At 38.0% G+C, this 19202-nt stretch overlaps 1 protein-coding gene and 1 pseudogene across 1 annotated transcript in view; both read right to left on the bottom strand.

Annotated features, from left to right (window-relative positions):
- The window catches only part of MGA (MAX dimerization protein MGA), a 156696-nt gene that overhangs the window by 119754 nt on the left and 17740 nt on the right, over positions 1–19202 (bottom strand). The window lies entirely within an intron of this gene.
- Positions 7883–8281, bottom strand: LOC147917534 (large ribosomal subunit protein eL31 pseudogene; annotated as a pseudogene).

Below are 19202 nucleotides of genomic sequence, written 5' to 3'. Positions count from 1 at the left end.
GACACTACAGCTGTGCTGAAAGAATACACTATACATCAACATTACCAGACTAAGCATTCATCACAATATTTCCAACTCATAGGAAAACAGTCAGAAAAATTAGAAAATTTAAATAGAAGTTCTCATCACAGCTGAATTTCTTCACAAAAATAAAAATAAGGATGCAACCAAAGTAAGCTTCTGAGTGACTCATTTGTTAGCTGAGCAAGGAAAGCCTTTTATCAATGGTGGGTTAATTAAATCATGTTTGACTGTAGCAGCCAAAGAAACATGTCTAAGGAAAATAACTTTATTTAAGATTATAAGCCTTTCAGCAAGAATAGTAGCTCAAAGAGTTGAAGACATTGGTAGCAATATCAATAAAATAATTACACAATATCAAGGCAAATAATTTTGAGTGTTTTCCTTGGCTCTTCATGAGTCAACAGATGTTACCAATACTTGTCAGTTACTCTTGTTTATTTGAGGAGTCAATACAAATTTGAAGTGACTAAATAATTAGCCTGTTATGAATAATCTGCATGGAACAATAGGCAAGAATATTTTCAAAGAAGCTGGGAAAACACTAATTCAGTGCAACCTGATGTGGAATCTGTTAAGATGTGTTACAACTGATGATGGTAAAAATACATGTGGGCAGAAAAGGCTTAACAGGACAAATTTACAAAGCTTGTGAAAATTTAAGATGTTTAAAGGCTTCAGTTATTCACTGCATTATTCATCAGAAGATACTCTGCAGAAAATATCTGAATCTATCATGTGTTATTCAACCAGTAGTGTCAATGGTTAACTTCACTCTCATGGACTTAATCATCTTGATTCCATGAATTTTTGTCAGAAACAGACGGTGAATATCCTTATTTGCCCTACCATTAAGAAGTCAGCAGACTTAGCAGTGGTAAAGTTTACTGCAATTTTTTCAAGCTGAAATTTTTCTGAATGAGAAGAACCACCTTCAATCACTATTACTGAACACTGAATAGCTTTGGAAATTAGCTTTTCTTACAGACTTGATAATGTTTCTCAATGAATCCAACCTAAAAATCAAAAGGAAAAACAGTGATTATATGCAAAACTTAAACTGCAACAAAGTCATTTCAATGAAAACTAACGTGGTTTGAATCACAAGTAATGTCAAGCTGCATACACAACCCATGCTGTCAAGAGTTAAAACAATATGCAGATGTCCATTCCCCAAGAGATATCACCTCATGCCTGTCAGAATGGCTATCATCAAAAAGACAAGAGATAATGCAGCCAGCCCAGTGGCAGAGCAGTTAAGTTTGGCGCATTCCTCTTGGTGGCCCATGTTCACGGGTTTGGATCCTGGGCACGTACTTATACCGCTCATCAAGCCATGCTGTGGCGGCGACCCACATACAAAATAGAGCAAGATTGGCACAGATGTTAGCTCAGGGCCAATCTTCCTCACCAAAAAAAAAGAGAAGAGATAACAAATGCTAGCAAGGATGTGGAGAAAAAGGGAATCCTTGTGCACTATTAGTGAGATTATAAATTGGTACAGCCACTATGGAAACAGTATGGCAGCTCCTCAAAAAATTACAAATAGAACTACCACATGATCCAGCAATTCCACTTCTGGGTATCTCCGAAGGAAATGAAATCACTGTGTCAAAGAGATATGTGCACCCCCACATTCACTGCAGCATTACTGACAATGGCCAAGACATGGATCTACCTAAGTGTCCATAAACAGATGAATGGATAAAGAAAATGTGGTGTGTATATATGACAACATGGATGGACCTTGAGGGCATTATGCTAAGTGAAATAAGTCAGACAGAAAAGACAAATACTGTATGATCTCACTTTCATGTGGAATCTGGGGGAAAAAACCTCACAGAAAAAGAGATCAGAATTGTGGTTACCAGAGGCAGGGGCTGGGGGGTGGGAGGACTGGATGAAAGTGGTCAAAAGGTACAAACTTCCAGTTATAAGATAAATACGTACTGGAGACATATAACATGATGAGTATAGTTAACACATATTTGAAAGTTGCTAAGAGAGTAAATCCTAAAAATTCTTATCATGAGGAAAAAAACACGTTTTCTTTTTATTTTTTGGTATCTATATGAGATGATAGATGTTAACTAAACTTATTGTGGTAATCACTTCACCGTATATGTAAGTCAAGTCATTATGCTGTACACCTTAAACTTATACAGTGCTGTATGTCAACTATAGCTCAACAAAACTGAAAGGAAAAAACGTGAAGGGAAAAAAAAAAAAAGATGTCTGGGGCCAGCCCAGCAGGGTAGTGGTTAAGTTCAGGCGCTCCACTTCAGCGGCCCGGGGTTCACGGGTTCAGATCCCAGGCGCAGACCGACACACCGCTCGTCAAGCCATGCTGTGGCCACATCCCACGTACAAAAAATAGAGGAAGATTGGCACAGACATTAGCTCAAGAACAATCTTCCTCAATCAAAAAGAGGAATATTGCCAACAGATCTTAGCTCAGGGCCAATCTTCCTCTCACACACACACAAAAAAGATGTCCGTTACTACACAAATTTGTAGTAGATATATTTTCCAAGTACAAACCACAGTTCCAGCAGTGTTTTTCAGACCTCGGTACAAATGGAAGGGTAGTCCCCTATTTCAAAATCCATTTATCTAAGCGATGGAGGACTTTCCATCTAGCCTTAAATTGGAAGTGATTAATCTGAAACTAATATTAAAACACAAGTATAGGAGAAAAACCTAACAGAATTCTATAAATGCCTTCCAAGCAATGAACACACTCAATTAGAAACATATGCTTGTGGACTGATATCATTATTTGGCAGTAACTGTCTGTGTAAAAGACATTTTCAAAGATGAAATACGCAAAACCTCAAACAGATCAGCAACTACAGATGAACATTTGCAATCAATTTTGATGCTAAGGAATACTAACTTTGAATCTCAACTAAACAAAATGTTATCTTCCAAAAAAAGAAATCCATTCTTCTCATCAGTAGACATGTATTACCAAAAAAAGTACTCAATTGTTATTATATTTTGAATTTCATTAATAAAAAATTTGCGGAAATTTGTTTTTTCTCTTGTTATATAAGTAGCTACATAATACTCTATTTTGCCTCTTGGCCCACAAAGCCTAAAATATTTACTATCTGGCCCTCTGCAGAAACAGTTTGCCAACCCCTGGGTTAAAGCATTATCTCTAACTGATTGGCTATACAACCTTGGACATCAATTAATTTCTCTAGGTCTTTGTTTCCACATTTTATAAAATGAAGGAGATTGTAGATCTTTCCGGGATTTCTTTTTTGGGAAGATTAGCCTTTACCTAACAAGGAACTTCAACTCTGCTGAAGATATCAATTTCTCACCCAGAATACAGCCTTTTTTGCCGTTGCCATTAACTTTAGAAACAGCCTTAACCATCTCTACGAGATCATGTCACATACTATCTGGGACTTTAAACCAGTTTCAATACCAAAATAACTTGTGTCAAAGTTCAGACAATTGAGTCCAATCAATAACTTCCAATATACAAAGGCAATAATATCCCCACTATGATCTACCTTCCTTGTCTGAACGTCCTCAGCCCTGCTTTCTTCCACACTGTCACTGCCCAAATCTTTTCCATATTATGCCCAAGAGAATAATCATTCTCTTGTTACCAAACCCCAGGCACCCTCAATCTTTTTGAACAATGCTCCTTCTACTTTACCTTGACTTAAACCTGGCTCTCCCCTAACGATTTTCTCACAGCCCTCTCTCTGTACTGCAATCCATACCTCCACAGAGCCAGAAGTGATTAGCATTCAGGTGCCTTTCTACTGCAGCTTCCAGATCATGATCATCCTCCTTTATGACCTCATCTTCAAGATATATCTTCTCCTCATCACTAGCATTTTCTGATCCCTTAGTTGTACCTCCTCATTCACTGAAGACCTGGGAGCCTAGTCCAGAGTCATCTTTTCTATGTAATCTCCTATCATAATCCTGGGAGATTTCAATGTCCATGAAGATGACCCATCTAATTACTGTACATTAGAAATCACAGACCTCTTTAGTTCAAAGATTTTTAGCTTAACTCTATTTTAGGCACCTATTCTTCAGTTCTTTACTCTGGATCTTGTCATCATTTGAACCTGCTCCTCCTTGATTACTCTACTAGCTCACAAAAATCTTACTCTAAATAATTAAATTACTCTATGACTTTAGAGAATCCTCCTGCCCCTCAAATCCTGATTCCCCTCAACCTAGACCTATGGTTGGACATCAAAATCTCTTAACAGCAACTTCAGATTTGTGCCCCTTTCTCTGAACCTGACCACAAAACTACAGCTCCAGGTCAATACTGTTTCTAGGAACTGAGCTATGCTAGAGAAAACCACACTAGACACACTGATACCACTATAAAGTCTCCAACCTTAGTCCTTTAAAATAAGTTTGATAAATTCCCTCTTCCATTCTCAACAACTCTCAATCATTTTCTCAATTCCAGCCCCCCAGTCATCCCTTGCCCAGGCCATCCGCTCTCAACCAACAACCTTGCTTCCAATCTTATAGAGATACATACGTTATCAGGCATGCCCTCCCTCCACCCCCATACCCCTATCCATATTCATACCTCTCCTTATCTATTTTTATTTCCATCCTAGAAAATTAGGTGTCCATCCTCTTGTTCAAAGTCAGCCCATCCACCTGTACCCTTGACCCACACCATGACTCCCATTCCCTTCCTACCTTCTTCAACACCTTGCTCTATCAGCCATACCATATTTTGAATCTTCAACCTTTCCTTCCCTATTAGCACCTTTCCCTTCAGCACATATACAAGGTCAAGTCTTATCCTAAAAAGAAAGTCCTTCCTGGCTCCCAACCAGTCTCTTCTTCCTCTTCTCAGCAAGCCTTCTCAAACAAAAGTTATTCTCTTTCTCTCTCTCTCCTTCCCTCTCCCCACTTCCTCTTTCCCCCAACTCTCCCTCTCTTCCTTCCCCCTTCTTCTCCTCTCACTTCTCCTCTATTTCCCCTCTCACTCCCTTGCTCCCTCCCCCTCTCCTTTCTCTATCCTCTTCTTCTCCTCCTCCTTTATCACCTGCCATTTACTCTTCTACCAACTGTAAGGGGGATTCCACCCTTAACCCCCTACTGAAACTGCTCTTAAGATCACAATGACTTCTTAATCACCAAATCAAAGGAAAATTATTCCTGTCTTTACTTTTCTATACCAATGTACTCTATTTGACACTGTTACTGTCTCCTTCTTAAAATTTTCTACTCATTAGCATATTGGCCAGCACATAGTAGAAACTCAAATATACTTGAATAAATGAATAAGGGTACAAAATGGAACAATATCATGCATTTCTCTGTCTGGAAAATGAGTAAGAGTCAATATCCCACGAAACATTCATGGTAATTAACTACAACATCAAGGGCCAAATTAGACTAAGCAGCAGTACCAGCAGTGGAACAATCAGCTCAATTACGTGATTTTTCTCCAGTCATCCTCAGCACCCAGAAATCATAAACAGAAACCCAGGAATGATGATAAGCAAGGGGAAACTAATGGAAATGCTAAAAGAATCTAGAGTGCTAAGAAAAACACAATGCAAACCTATTTTTTTTACTAAATACTATGTGATAGACTCCCTACATATGATAAAAACTATTCTTATGTGTCATGAGGACACATATAAAGTGGAAAAGAGCTAAACATAAATCAGTCTGAAGCACCAAATACTTAAGAGTTCATAAATAAACTTGAAGTTTCGTTTTTCAAAAGTTACGAGAAGTGAACTAGCAGAAGACACACATGAGAATGTACAATTCCTGCCATCTCATGCCAAATTTAAACCACTGAAAATTCACTTAACTTTGTTTCTTAGCAGATTTCTTCCCACATATTTTCCCTTAATTATTCCCACCATCAACGTTTTAAATGATTTCAGGTGCTAATGTCCACAGCCATACTTATTAAAACACATTCCTGACTTGTAAAGAAACATTTCCAGCTACAAGATAAAGACTCAGAGACCTAAGACTTCCAAACATTATGGTCCTAAAACACTAGAATCCTTTGCACCTTCTTGCTGATTGAAGCCTTTTGATTTAGTAAGTTTTATATACCCTATACAAAGCAAATGACTGTCTCAAACACTTCACTACTAACAATAGGCTATAGATTTGTATAGCATTTTAAGTTTCTAAAGCATTTTAACAAATATTTGTTTTATTTTTAACTCACGTCAAGTATATGAAACAGACAAGGCAAGAATTTATATTCTTTTATAGTGAGAAAACTAAAGCCTAAATTGTTCATTGATTATAAATCACATACCTAAAAAGTGGTGATCAGACACAATCAGCTCCAAATTTTCTCTCTCCTACTCCTACATCCTCAACCATTCTTACCTCCTTCTATCTATCTTAAAGGAATAGGTATCTCTCCTTTCTAAAACTAATCCCGCCCAGACTCTTAAGCCTAGAACTCCCAACCTCCTGCAGAACCTTCAATTAACTCCTTTGTCCCATCCACAATATCTCCCTTTCCTCTAACTATATCTCCTCTTTCTATAAATATGCTCATCTCTTCCTTTCCTTAAAAAACCCATTTCCTCAACTCTACCTATCCCACAATCTGTGACCCACTCTCTTACCATCCCTTCCCTGCCAAAAACTCTTAAAAGTCTACAACTGTAGGCACTTGTACTGCACTTTAATCTCTGCACTAAAACGTTCCTTATTAAAGGTCACAAATGAATTCTTAGTGGCCAAATCCAATAACCACTCTTCAGTTCTTATCCTTAAGTTTTCAGTCTTTGTCCTAAAGTATTTGACAACATTGACCACTCTACCTTTCCTAAAACTTGATTCACTCCTGGGCTCTGCTATGTCCCTCTCTCCTTACTCTCCTACCACTGACTTCCTTCTTAGTCTCCTTTAATTAACTCTCTTCCTTTGCAAATTACCTACATGTTGGTCCTCTGAAGAGCTGCCCCCTCCTTTTCTCTCTTCAGCTAACCACTCTCCCTAAACAATCTCCCCCACACCCATGCTCTCAGTTACCAACCATATGCCTATGATTTCCTAAACTCGATGGTCTCTACACACCCTTTCATTCTTTTTAGAAGCAGCCAGAACAAAACAAAAGTGAATATTTATCACATCTCTGGGCAGGAAAGAGGAGAAGAGGAAGATGGGACCATTTTCTAAGCTTAGAAACAAATCACAATGAAAACACGGATTTGACCGCACAAAAATTTTCAAGTTCTGTAAACTAAGACGCACAACATGGAAAACAGAAAGAAAATATACATACATATATTTATTATACACATACCCATAAATATATAACTTGATAAATAAATAGAAAAATCAGGAAATTTACAAAAGAAAGTGAATTATTTTTAAAAACCATTGAAAATGTTCAACATTACTAGCAATTAAAGTTCAATTCAGGCCTATTAACTATTTTTTAATAATAAGGCAATCCATATAGCTTTCACAAAATTTTTAAAGCTGTCCTTGAGCCCTCCAAATTAAGAACTACTATTCTAGGGGCCGGCCCGGTAGCGTAGCAGTTAAGTGCGCGCACTCTGCTTCAGCACCCCAGGGTTGGAAGGTTCGGATCCCAGTCGTGCACTGATGCACCACTTGTCAAGCCATGCTGTGGCGGCGTCCCATATAAAGTAGAGGAAGATGGGCACAGATGTTAGCCCAGGGCCAATCTTCCTCAGCAAAAAGAGGAGGATGGGCATCTGATGTTAGCTCAGGGCTAATCTTCCTCACAAAAAAAAAAAAAATTACTATTCTAGATATATTTCTATTCATGTTCTAAGATTGCATTAGTGTTGTTTTGGGGGTTTTTTTTTTTTTGCAGTTTTATAACTTTGACAATCAGCAGTTAGTTCTCACCCACACTGACTGTGTAGATTTTCAAAGTGGTGACAGGTGCATAGATAACCAATGTATAAAGCTTGTTTGGTGAATCTTCATTCTCATTATGTTTTCTGGACAAACACAAATGGATATGATACAGGACATTCCTTACTCCTTTGGCCTAGACAGCTTTGTCGAGCCTGGTGTCAAGTCACACATCTGTAGTTCCCATCTCCTTCATGGCAAATTTCCGGATCTCTCTGATTGCCGGAAGGACACGCTTCTTGAAGCCCATTCCATGGATGTGCTTATGAATGGTGATGGTGTATTCTCTGGTCACCACCTCGTTGATGGCAGAATAGCCTTTCTTCTTCTCACGACCCTTCTTTGCAGGAGCCATTCTGCCGGGCCCAGGTTGGAAAGGTATTGTTGCATTAGCTTTTTAAATACCATTAGGATCTTTTTTTTTTTTTTTAAGTTTTTTTTTTTAACAGTTTTTATTTATTTTTTATTTTTTTGTGAGGAAGATCAGCCCTGAGCTAACATCCATGCTAATCCTCCTCTTTTTGCTGAGGAAGACAGGCTCTGAGCTAACATCTATTGCCAATCCTCCTCCTTTTTTTTTTTTTTTTCTTTCCCCTAAAGCCCCAGTGGACAGTTGTATGTCATAGTTGCACATCCTTCTAGTTGCTGTATGTGGGACGCGGCCTCAGCATGGCGGGACAAGCAGTGCATCGGTGCTCACCCGGGATCTGAACCCGGGCCGCCAGTAGTGGAGCGCATGCACTTAACCGCTAAGCCATGGGGCCGGCCCAGGATCTGTTCTTAACACTCAGAGTCCCCCTTACCACATGTCAGGCACTCTTCTAGGTGCTAGAGGATACAGCAGTGAACAAAACAGATAAAAATCACTGTCTCCTTGAAACTCATATAGGATTCTAACCTAGGGGTGTGGGGAGAGACAAACAAACTAAATAAGTAAAATAGTTAATATGTTACATGGTGATTAGTGCTATGGAAGGAATGCAGGAAAGGGAGACTAGTAGTGTTGGGAAGGGTTACAAGTTTAAATAGTGTAGTTAAAGCCTCACTGAAAAGATGACATTTATTTATTTATTTATTTGTTTGTTTATTTTGCTGAGGAAGATTCACCCTGAGCTAACATCCGTTGCCAATCTTCCTCTTTTTGCTTGAGGAAGATTCACCGTGAGGTAACATCTATGCCGATCTTCTTCTATTTTGTATGTGGGTCGCCCCCACAGCATGGCCGCCAACGAGTAATGTAGGTCCACACCCAGGAACTGAACCCAGGCTGCTGAAGCAGAGCAAGCTGAACTTAACCATTATGCCACAGGGTAAGTCTAAGCAAAGTCTAAGCAAGTCTAAAGCAAAGACTTAGAAGAGGTGAGGGAATAAACCATATCTGGGAGAAGAATATTCCAGGCAAAGGCCCTCAGGTGGGAGCTTTCCCAGAACATGTGAGGGATAGCAAGGAGACATCAGGGCTAAAGAGAAGTGATAGAGGGGAACAATAATAGAAAATGAGATCAGAGAGGTAATGAGGAGAGGAGGAAGCAGATCATTTAATGTTCACCACAGGCCCTGAGTATCTCCCCACATCTTTGCTAAGTATGCCAAACCACAAGGCCCAAATGTCCTCTGATTCTGAGCCACTTCTGTAGCTACTCACATAGACAATTAATGACTACTGCATGACTGCTCACTCCCAGGGGGTGGAGGTTTGCGGACAGCAAGAGATCAGGGCTCAGTTTTGGACAGGTCAAATTTGAAATGCTGTTAAGACACCCAACTGGAGATGTAGGGTAGGTAACCGAATATGAGTCCGGATTTCAGAAAAAGGCTAAAGTTGGAGACATAAATTTGCAAGTCATTAGGGTAAGAGACTAATGAGCCCAAGGAATAAACAAAGATTTTTTTAAAGATTGTGACCAAAGTGTGCACCCTGGAGCATTCTAACATTAAGAAGTAGGAAGGTTAAGAGGAACTAGCACAAACTAAGGAGAGACCCTGAGATAGAAGGAGAACTAGAAGAATATGATATCCTGGAAGCAAGCAGAAAAACGGTTTCAAGAACAAGGAAGTAATCAACTGTGGCAAAGCTGCTGACGGATCATGTAAAATGAGGAATGATCACTGGATTTAGAATGTGGAGACAGATGGTCACAAGGTATAATTCTAGAAGAGCAGAGAGGCAAAAGCCTAAATGAATTCAAGAAGAAATGGGAGGAGGTTAATCATAGGCATTGAGACAAGAGTTTCACTCTAAATAAACATTTATTTATTGAATGAATGATGAATGAATGCATGATACCTAATCCTGTCAAGTGTGCAGTGAATCAACATACTTTGCCCAAGGAAATATAAAACAGTACAACCTCTTTGGAAAGAGCTCTAACACACACTCCAATTGGTTTTTAAAATGTGTAAGAAGATATACAGATAGACAGATAATATATGTTATATCTCCAGAAAGGAATACACCAAAATGTTAAAGCAGTGATTATCATAGCATTGTGGGATTATGGCTGATTTTAATTTTCTTCTGTATAATATTCCTATATTCTTCAAATGTTCTATAATGAACATGTATAACTTTTAAAATTAATAGCTTTTTAAATGTTCATATCCTCTGCCCCAGAGGATATATCTAAGTATTGCTCCTAAGGAAATAACCTGTAATTTAGAAAAAGTTTTATGCATCAAAATTTTCATCATGGTTTATTTAAACAGCATAGCAACACTCAAGTTTCCAACAATAGGGGCTAGTAAAAGTTTAAGGTATGTTCTCTCAATAAAATATTATGCAGTCATTTAGAAAGATGTTGGTTAACTAGAAAAATGCTTGTATTAAAAATGTTAACTGTTAACTGGGGCTGGCCCCGTGGCACAGTGCTTAAGTTCACATGCTCCAGTTCGGTGGCCCGGGGTTCGCAGGTTCCAATCCTGGGCACGGACATACGCACCGCTTATCAAGCCATGCTGTGGCAGGCGTCCCACATACAAAGTAGAGGAAGATGGGCATGGATGTTAGCCCAGGGCCAATCTTCCTCAGCAAAAAGAGGAGGATTGGTAACAGAAGTTAGCTCAGGGCTAATCTTCCTCACCAAAAAAAAAAAAAAAAAATGTTAAGTGAATATAGTGGACCAGTCCTATGTGTTTCTCTCTTTCCCTCCCTAATCGCCACTAAAACAACAGTAAAATCTGTTTTAAAAGGAAAAAGATGACAATGAAGATTAAAGAAGAAAAAGAAGTGACAAAGAGATTAGGAAAGGACATGTCAACAAATTTTTGGAATTTAGAAAAATGTTTAAGTGATTTAGCAGAACAGTGGAAGCGACAAATTAAAAACCTGGCAAAGGGGATACCAAAAATGAACAAGCCATTTTACTTCACTGGGTAAATGTATGAAAGCAATTGTCCACTCATATTCCTTCATTCCGCAAATGCTTCCTCAGTGCCTGCTAGGTGCCAGATTCTGTGATACGCAGAGAGTATACAAAAGTGAAAAAGACTAAGTCCTTTAAGGAGCTCACCTCCTTGCCATCTAGATTTCATTTTGAAGTTTGTAAGCTAGGCTCACATATTCTGCCTGTCACATAAACCAACACTTTCAGGAAGCCAGCAGGAATGCTGCATTGAACACACAAACTCCTTCTAGCTAATTCCAAAGAGTGATACCAAATGTCACTGCACACTTCCTCAGGAGGTACATAATTACTCAGATTAACAGACCTCTTTGGCAACCCTTAAGAAGTCCTTAGATTTAAAAATTACCTATTGGGGCCAGCCAGGTGGCGTAGTGATTAAGTTCCCACACTCCACTTCAGCAGCGGCCCGGGGTTCGCGGGTTCGGATCCAGGGCGTGGGCACATACGCACGGCTCATCAAGCCATGCTGTGGTGGCATCCCATATACAAAATGGAGGAAGAATGGGCTCAGATGTTAGCTCAGAGCTAATATTCCTCAGCAAAAAGAGGATTGGCAATGGATGTTAGTTCAGAGCCAGTCTTCCTCACAAAAAAAAAGAAAATAAAATCACCTATTAACACATTATTTAGTGCTTTCCTTTTAGTGCTCACTGCTTTGAGTTTGCATGTTTCTGAAGATATTTGTGATGTCTTTCTCCCAGAGAAAAATTAAAACTTCAATATTCTATCTTACACAAAAGTATTACTTTTTTTACTCACCTTTTTATCAGGTGAACCATACTGGAAAATATTTCCATTCTGAGTGACCAATGGGAGTGACCGATGAGGTTACAGGATTGCTAAAATGAGCAAGTGAAGGATTTCTCTAATAACATTAAAATTCATCTGCATCAATGAATTAGAGAAAGTGGATAGAAGCCAAGGTTAAATGCAAGGTGACCATTATTAAGCACACCCTTAGTCAAAACTAGAACTCAAAACAGGAATAGTTCCTACCTGCAAAAGAAACCAAGGAACAGAAAGAGCTGTTCTGTTGACAACTTCCAACTTCCAGATAGAGATTATGCAACATTTGGATAATTTAAAAAGGTGGTCACACCATAGAAAAATATATCTAGGTGAACAACCTGAGCCAGTCATCCCCAATCAAGTGATTTCCCAGATTATAACTTACTAGTTAATATCAATCTCCTAACAAAGTCCTTCCTACCACAATTTGCATCAATATGTTATAAATTAAGTAAGTGGTAGTGATGGATTATCAAGAACCTGTGGTTCAACCCAAAAGACAACTGAGACACTTACTAGATTTAAAAAGTTGTGGTACAGGGCCGGCCCCGTGGCTTGGCAGTTGAGTGTGCGCGCTCCGCTGCTGGCGGCCCGGGTTTGGATCCCGGGCGCGCACTGACGCACCGCTTCTCCGGCCATGCTGAGGCCGCGTCCCACATACAGCAACTAGAAGGATGTGCAGCTATGACATACAACTATCTACTGGGGCTTTGGTGGGGGGAGAGTGGAATAAATAAATAAAATTATTTAAAAAAAAAAGACAGCCCTTAAAAAAAAAAAAAAGTTGTGGTACAAACAATCCAATTCAAAAACAGGCAAAGGACTTGAAGAGACATTTCTCCACAGAAGATATGCAGAATGCCAATCAGGACATAAACAACATTCTCCACATCACTAGCAAATCAAAACCACAATGAGATACCACTTCATACCCATTAGGATGGCTATAATTTAAAAAAAAAAAAAACAGAAACTAACAAGTTTTGACAAGGAAGTGGAGAAATTAGAACCCTTGTGCATTGCCAGCGGAAATGTAAAATGGTACAGTCACTGTAGAAAATAGTATGGTAATTCCTCAAAAAGTTAAACACAGAATTACCAAATGATCTAGCAATTCCACTTCTAGGTATATAACTAAAAGAACTGAAAGCACGACTCAAACAGATACTTCTACTCCAATGTGTGTAACAGCATTATTCACAATAGCCAAAAGGTAGAAACAACCCAAATGTCCTCTGCCGGAGAAAGAAACGAAATGTGGTATATTTAGGCAATGGAATATTATTCAGCCTTAAAAAGGAAGGAAATTCTAACACATGCTACAATATGGATGAACCTTGAAGACATTATGCTAAATGAAATAAGCCAGTCACAAAAAGACAAATATTTTATATGATTCCACTGATAAGAGGTACCGAGCAAAGTCAAATTCATAGAGACAGAAAGTAGAATGGTGATTGTCAGGGACTAGAAGAGGAGAGAATGGGGAATTATTGTTTAATGGGTACAAAGTTTCAGTTTGCATAGATGAAAAAGTTCAGGAGACAGATGAAAGTGATGCACAACACTGTGAACGTACTTAATGCCAATCAACTGTGATTAAAAATGGTTAAATTGGTAAATTTTATGTTATGTGTATTTACCACAATAAAAAGCAGTGGTAACATTCTAAAAGAACCATCCTAGGTAAAAATTTGAGTAGAATTTCTAAAATAGGACTTTATCCTCTCCTTTGAAAAGAATGTGGTATAAGGATCAGCTTATGCTAAATAACCTTGGTAAAGGACGGATCAATGACAATGCTGCAAGTTCACTCATTCTTATCTCAAAAAATGATCCTTTATGTATCTGAAATTTTATTTCAGTACAATGTTTTGAAAATGAATGAAACCTTTCATCCATCCTTGGATCCATTAATTGTCCTGATTTTCAAGATAATCCACATTGTGGTCCCAAAGAGCCCCTTCATTTATCTCTCATCATTTCCCACCATAAATACTGCCCTTCAACCACACTGGTTTACTACTACACCTAGAACATACTTTATACTGACATTCCCCTGTAAACTCTGCTTCTCCCTTTGGAATTCCTGTCTCTCCATTTTTAGTAGCAGAGTAGCTGAGATTTAAAACTTTGAACCCAGACCTTCTGGGTTCAAATTCTGCCTGCACCACTTGTTACCTATGTGACCTTGAAAAAGCACTGGGAAAGCAAAACTGACACTGCCTTGCCACCATTATGAATAAATGTCACATCCCACAGATAGCAGAAAATACTTCGTATCTTGAGATAAAAAATAAGAGTCACTCTCTATAATTCCGATCTCCAAAATAAATGAAATTTTGAGCATTTTCTGTAAGCTTGAACTCCTTAACTAAACAACTTTTCCCCTAACTTCTGTGATGCTAGTATTCAAAAAAATGTTATGACCTTTGTGGATATAATAATGTTAGAAAATTGCTGTTTTTCCACCATGACAGACTAATGTAAACTCAATAACTTTGGTGATCTCATGTTTTTTCCCCAGTAAATATCTATATTTTTTAACTCAGCGAGCCAGTCTAAGTCTGCCTCCCTTGCACTGTTTTTGCAAGCAGATTTCTTTTCTTTTTTAAAAGGTTTAGTACCTCAGACTTCCTTTCCCAATATCTTAGTTCCAAAACGTTTATTTTTCTTTTAAAAAAATTTTTTTTTTTTTTTGTGAGGAAGATTAGCCCTGAGCTAACATCTGTTGCCACTCCTCCTCTTTTTGCTCAGGAAGACTGGCCCTGGGCTAACATCCAAGCCCATCTTCCTCTACTTTTTATGTGGGACACCTGCCACAGCAAGGCTTGATAATCAGTGTGTAGGCCTGCACCTGGGATCCGAACCTGTGAACCCCAGGCCGCCAAAATGGAGCTTAACCACTACGCCACCAGGCTGGCCCCACTTTTTAAAATTTCTTTCTTTTGTAACACGTCTCCTTTAAATGACAACCCCAAATTCCAAAGCCTCCTTTTGACCTCCACCTCCAAAATCTCAGTGCCCTTCCCCAGAGGTAACTAATATTTAAATTGGGTATGCATCCTTCCAGACCTTTTTTTGAAAAACGATTTTCATACATATATATGGACTCAATGAAAACAAACTCTAATCTCCAATTTCTTCATTTCTACAATAGGAATGGTAACTATACCTGTCTCGTAGGGTTGTTGCAAGGATTAAATTTTAAAAATTCACATAAAGTGCTATGTGCATACTGCTTAGCACAAAGAAAAACGCCATTCATCTTTCAAGGTCCAGCTCAAATCACAGCTTCTCCACCAAGTTTACCCAGACTATTAGACTGCTGGTAATTTCTTTTTTTTCAGGCGAAGTTTCTACAACACTCACAAGACATATCATATAGTGCCTTGGGTCATGGCCCATCCTATAGCTGATAAACTCCTAGAGGCCAGAAATTCAGTCTCGGTATCCTTCAGAACAACTGACACAGCATTCTACACAAAATAGGTACTCAATAAATGAAAATATTTAAAATTTCTAAGTAGTAGAAACCTATATAAGGTTTCTTCCTGATACACCTAGTAAAATTCAAGTGTTTCTAGACTGCTAAATACGTAAAAGGAGCTGTCTTAAGTTATCAAGTATATAATGAAAGGCAGTTTCTATTAAATAGAGACCCAAAATCCGATGGGTCTGATGAAGCATTCTATGCTTGTCTATTTTTTTCTCCATTTAGAGTTCAAGTGCTTAGGGCCGGCCCCGTGGCTTAGCAGTTAAGTGCTCGCGCTCCGCTGCTGGCAGCCCGGGGTTCGGATCCCGGGCGCGCATCGATGCACCGTTTCTCCGGCCACGCTGAGGCCACGTCCCACATACAGCAACTAGAAGGATGTGCAGCTATGACATACAACTATCTACTGGGGCTTTGGGGCAAAAATAAATAAATAAATTTAGAGTTCAAGTGCTTAGGAGTCAGGCAAATCTAATAACTTTTTATTAATGAAATATATGCAAAAATGCTATTACATAAACACAACTAGGTTTACATAATAAATGTATGCCTTAAAAGTCACACCTAAGTTATTTCATTTTAAATGCACCGAAGAAAGCCAAACAGGAAAAGACTAACAGCTACACATATATGACTACATAAAAATAATAACTTCTTTAAACTATAGTAGGATAGCCCATTAAGAAAATAATATAAGTGACAGATTGGGAGAAAATCTCTAAACATATATAGACAAATGATTACCAACCATGATACATAATCTTAAAAACAAGAAAAAAAGAAAAGAACTCAGTAAAAAATATGCAAAATTTTTAAAAATATGCAAAGGATATGAACAAGCAATTCACACACGAAGAAATACGTATGTCATTAACACAACTAAAGATGCTTAATCTCACTAGAAATTAGAAAATGCAAATTAAACTCAACAACAAAATATCATTTTTCATCCATTAGATTGGCAGAAATAAAAGACTTAATATCCACTGCTGGTGAGGCTAGAGAGAAACAAGAACTCAAATACTTTTGGTGGGAGTGTAAATTACCACAGTCTTTCTTTTTTTTACCCTCTAACCCAGCAATTACACTTTTAGAAATTTATTCTACAGAAGCATGAACTGCAGTATTTTTTATAATAGCAAAACTTTTTCAAATTCTAAACTGACTTACACCAGCACTACCAGCCTAGGACATCTTAAATTCTCCTTGACCAGGGACAGTATTGGTCCCACACTCCAGGGTAAGGCTTGGGAGTTTATTGGTCCTGACTGGTGCCACTTATCAAATGTACAAAACAAATAACTGCCCTATCACGATATTGGCAAAATGAACTTAAAATAATAGCCTCTGCAGTACTGTTAACCCAAAAAAACAAAAGGAAAACAAAGCAAAATAATTATTTAAAGTCCATTATATCCAGTCACCAAAACAATTTACGGTACTTCTTTTCTCTTAAAGCTCTACAAAAATAAAATTAACCAGGGGCCGGCCTGGTGGCATAGCAGTTAAGTTTGCGCACTCCACATTGGCGGCCCAGGGTTCGCACGTTCGGATCCCAGGCGCGGACTGAGGCACCACTTGTCAAGCCACGCTGTAGTGGTGTCCCATATAAAGTAGAGGAAGACAGGCACGGATGTTTGCCCAGGGCCAATCTTCCTCAGCAAAAAGAGGAGGATTGGCAACAGATGTTAGCTCAAAGCTAATCTCCCTCACACACACACACACGACAATAAAGGAATATTATTAAACAAAATTTTTTTAATAAATAAAATAAAATTAACCAAAGGGGATTTGTTATATTTAACTGTGTAATAAGAAATATGCAGGACCAACATGAAAAAAATTACAAAGCTCTAAAAATTATAAAAACAGAATAGAGAAATATATCATATTCCAGAATGGCAGATTCAATACTGTAAAGATATCAAATTATTCTATAAATTCAATGTAATTCTAATCAAAATCCCAACAGAATGTTTTCTGAAACAGTCTGATTCTAACACTTAACTAGAAATCAAAGTGAGAATATCCAATAAAATTTTAGAAAAGAAGAGTAGGGAAGCTTTCTCTACCTGCTCTCAAAAACTATAAAATAGGAATTTGAAATGGTATATAATATTGCACAAATAAATAGAACAGAAAGGAGACTCCAGAAACTGACTAAATGGCAATTAAATATATGAAAAAAGAGGTATTTTGTCATAAAGACAGAAAGTATAATGGTGGTTGCCAGGGACTAGGGGAAGGGGAGAATGGGGAGTTATTGTTTAACAGGTACAGTGTTTCAGTATTGCAAGATGACAAGAGTCATGGGGATGGATGGTGGTGATAGTTGCACAAGTGAATGTATTTGATACCACTGAACTTAAAAATGGTTAAGGGGCCGGCCCCATGGCGTAGCGGTTAAGTGCGAGAGCTCCACTGCTGGCGGCCTGGGTTCAGAACCCAGGCGCACACTGACGCACCGCTTGTCAGGCCATGCTGTGGCTGCGTCCCACATAAAGTGGAGGAAGATGGGCACAGATGTTAGCTCAGGGCCAGCCTTGCTCAGCAAAAAATGAGGAGGATTGGCATGGATATTAGCTCAGGGCTGACCTTCCTCACCAAAAAAAAAATAAAAATGGTTAAAATGGTAAATTTTACATTATGTGTATTTTACCACAATAAAAAAAAAAGACATGCATTTCAAATCACTGAAAAAGGATTCAATTAATTATACTGGACACAACTGGCTAATCATACAGGGAAAAAAATCCCTCTCATTGCCATACACAAATATAAACTGAGATGGATTAAAAGAGCCAAGTACTATTTTTAAAAACTATACTAGAGGACAAGAAAATTTCATACAATCATAGAGTAAGGAAATAAAACCTGTAAATTATACAGGAAAAGACTAGCAGCTATCTCTACAACAAAATTTAAAACCTCGATATAGTAAGTAACAGACTTGGAGAAAATATTAACAGCATATACTTGATTTGCAGAGGATTAATATCTAGACGAATATCCAGAACACAATGAATTCCAGTATCCAATATACATACTGACATAAAATATGAATATGCAATTCAGAGAAAAAGAAATACAAAGGCCAATAAGCACACAGAAAGATGCCCAACTTTACTACTAATCAGGGAGATGCAAGTTAAAACAAGATATCAATCCTTTTTCAGACCAGGAAATATTTTAAATTTTTGATATCTAGTTTGGCAGAAGGTGTGGGGAAGTAGGTACTCTCATAGATTACATATAGAAATATATATTGGCGTATTACATCTGCAATTTGACAACATTTATCAAATTTTAAAACCACATATATTCAACCTAGCAATTTTACCTCTTGGTATCTATCTCGTCTTGAAATATGAATATTTACACAAAGAAATATACACAAGGAACATTAACATGGATTTCACTATAGCAATGATTAAAATAATCTGGAAAACACCTTACTGAAGGACATTTAGGTAATGGTTAAATAAATCATGAAACAACCACAATACACAACAGTATAAGATAAAATTATATATATAAATTTTAAAAATCTCTAAAACATATTAAGTGGAAAAAGAAAAATCCTGATATTTTCATCAGATTTTAAAAAAACAACT

The sequence above is a fragment of the Ceratotherium simum genome, chromosome 3 (assembly GCF_057802395.1).
Source record: "Ceratotherium simum simum isolate JZ-2026a chromosome 3, ASM5780239v1, whole genome shotgun sequence".
NCBI classification, from domain to species: domain Eukaryota; kingdom Metazoa; phylum Chordata; class Mammalia; order Perissodactyla; family Rhinocerotidae; genus Ceratotherium; species Ceratotherium simum.
This window is presented reverse-complemented; position numbering and strand designations above follow the sequence as displayed.